This window comes from Mastomys coucha, unplaced genomic scaffold (genome assembly GCF_008632895.1).
Source record: "Mastomys coucha isolate ucsf_1 unplaced genomic scaffold, UCSF_Mcou_1 pScaffold4, whole genome shotgun sequence".
NCBI lineage: Eukaryota > Metazoa > Chordata > Mammalia > Rodentia > Muridae > Mastomys > Mastomys coucha.
In genome coordinates, this window is record NW_022196910.1 from 52,654,180 (window position 1) to 52,657,189 (window position 3,010).

Below are 3,010 nucleotides of genomic sequence, written 5' to 3' on the forward strand. Positions count from 1 at the left end.
GTGTGTGTGTGTGTGTGTGTGTGTGTGTGTGTGAACAAGCATGCATGTTCCATAGTGTTTGGGAGATGATCAAACATCAAACAGCTTTTGGGAATCAATTATTTTTCCATTTTGTTGAGGAAATTCCTCTCTTGGTTCTCAATGCCACACATTCCAAGCTAGCAGGAGTAGGAACTCCTGAGCAATTCTCCTGTCTCAGCTCTGATCTCATCATAGAAATGCTGGAGTTAGATAGGAATTGCCACATCTGGCCTATCCCCTTAGTTTTGAAGGATCAACTCAGGTCATCCGTCTTGAACTAAATTGCTTTTGTACGTAATTAGAGATAGGAGCTGATGTTTTCATTTGTGAAACACCATAAAGCTACAAAAGAAGTGAAAACAGGAGTTAGGAAAAATCTGAAAATTCTGTTTTAAAAATAAAAAAAAAAAAATTTCAGGTGGTCACAACTCAAATTACTCAGGTCACATCAAAACAAAAAACAAAATGCTGAACTGTTTTGTTCTCAGTGTATTTGTTTGTTCTCCTGGTTCTATATCTAACTACATACCACAGTGTAGATAATACATAATTGAAGCCAGGGACTAGGGTGCCAGTCTGGCTGGACTCTCATAAGGTCAGGGCCCTCTTCTTTAGATGATGCCTTCACAACACATTCTCACACCCTAAACTGGACAAATGATCTCCCTTTGACCTCCTTTTAGAGCCCACTAATCCCATTCTTGCATACAGCTGTCCCACAGAGGCTAGCGTTTGTGTGTAAAATGTCATAGCATCTTGCATATTATTTACAATTATTCTCTTGTATAATTGATGTCACCTACAGATCATCTTTCATATCTCATAAAATTAAATAGAATGGACATAGATGTAGAATATATTGCTAAGAAATGATAAAGATATCTGTTTGCACTCACACTTAGTACAAACAAGCATTTTTTTGATTCTTTTCAGTTTGGGATTGGTTGAATCCATGGATGTGGGAACAGCAGACGTGGAAGTCTGAAAAGATAAGTGTGTTGATATTCATGTTACAAATTTCTGAGTTTTTATATTCCCCTTCTGCTTTTAACCTGGTAATTTCTCTAGACTATTCCCAGTCTCCTTTGTGCGATAGAACATAAAATCACCTTGATACATGTCCATTTGACTTAACTTTTCCCACTGATTTCACTGTCAGAACTTTGCACAAGGTACAGCTGATTCTTAAATTTACCCCCATTAAATCCCTTCTAAAACATATGTGCATGAATTAATTGAGAACTTGGATAATACACTTTAACCATATCCACACCGTCTTCCCCAGCTCTTTCCAGATCTGGTCCTCCTTCTGTATACACTCACACAGACATACATACACACACACACACACACACACAGATACACACACACACTCACATACTCACAGACACACACACTCACATACTCACACACACACACAGACACACACACTCTCACTCACACTCACTCACACACACACACACACACACACACACACACACACACACAAAACTATGTGTCCTATTGATTTCTGTTTTAACCAGTTAAGAACAATATTCATTACCCAAACATTCTTGGATGTTTAGCCTTCAGTAGGAGTGCAGTCAGTCTACCAAGGGATAAAATCTTAGAAAAGAACTGCCTTCCTCTGCCCCAGCATGTATCAGTTTCTAGTAGCTCCTGAGGGTGGGACTTCACAGCCACCCCTCTTTCCATGCTGGTGTGGCTTGAGCTTGCACAAGACCTGTGCATTCATATGTACAGTAGCCCTGCTGTATCCTTAAGACATTAGCTCTGGCTCTTACCCTTTTCTGCCACCTCTTGCACAACAATCCCCGAGTCTTGAGAGGAGGGGGTACAACAAAGATACTCCATTTTGATTTTACCACTCAACTGTCTTTTATTCTCTGCTCCTTGGCCAGTTGCAGGCCTGTGTATTGCTAATAAATGCTTTCCTCATGAAAACTGAGAGATGCACTATTCTATGAGTGAAATAATAAATCATTAGGTGTCAGTTTAAGGCTTTATCTATTTATCAGAATAGTAGCAGTTCTTTCTTAGAACCTATGCCCAATCCAGCTGAAGGGCCTTGGCCAGACAATGGTGTCAGATGCCAGTTTCATTGTGTGACACAAGGCTTACATCTGTCAGAACTTTAATTCTTAGACAAAGTACTTCAGGAGGAGACTATGTGTTTCCTCTTCATTTAGACATTATATTTTACTTTCTCTCAAGCTATGTTATCTGATATTCAGCCACTTAGACTAAAATTACAGAAAATTGAAATTCAATTTCTCAGTCACAGGAGCTGCATTTTAAGTGCCATGCTAAAGTATCATTTATGTGTCTCAACATAAAACAGGATACCATATTTGACAAAGTGCCAGATGGGCCTCAAATATGTTTTATTTAATTATTTTCTCAATGTCATTATCTTGGATGATCTTGAGACCTTATCTCCCCTTTACCAATAAAAAAAGTGAAATATGACCAAAGTCAATCTTTTTGAATTTTGACTTTGTAATTTCAGACAGGACAAATTTACATTAAAAAAATTAGCTGCTTAAAAGCACATTGAAACTGGTGTAACAGCAACCTGGGGTTACCATCATGAGAGAGGCCTAAGAAATTATTAAAGTACATTCCTGTGGATCAGTCTGTGAGAATGTTTCTGGAATCATTACATAGGGCCCACTTGGGTAGAGAAGACCTGTTTTAGACGTGTGTCCTCACCACAAATCCTGGAGCCTGGGTAAAAGAACAAGAAGAAGACAGGAAGCAGGGTTACTGTGTAAAAGACTTGCTGTGAATCCGATTTCCCACAGACGCACACACTGAAGCCATGGATAGCAGTGAGTGCTGGTGGAGATACTTCTGGGATGCAAGGCAGGAAGTGAGTACAGACAGACTCCAACTGACTCTCTGACTATAGAGTCTAGACAAAATGGCAAGCTCTAAGTTCAGCAAGAGAGCCTGTATCAATAATAATAATAATAATAATAATAATAAT

The 3,010-nt window shown here is 39.0% G+C and overlaps 1 long non-coding RNA gene across 1 annotated transcript in view; it reads left to right on the forward strand.

The window, feature by feature from the left end:
* LOC116076017 overlaps positions 1-3,010 on the forward strand; it is a 21,813-nt gene that overhangs the window by 1,677 nt on the left and 17,126 nt on the right. Inside the window, exon 2 of the long non-coding RNA XR_004112783.1 lies at positions 955-1,014. This is a non-coding gene — a long non-coding RNA (uncharacterized LOC116076017). The remainder of the gene's footprint in view (positions 1-954; positions 1,015-3,010) is intronic.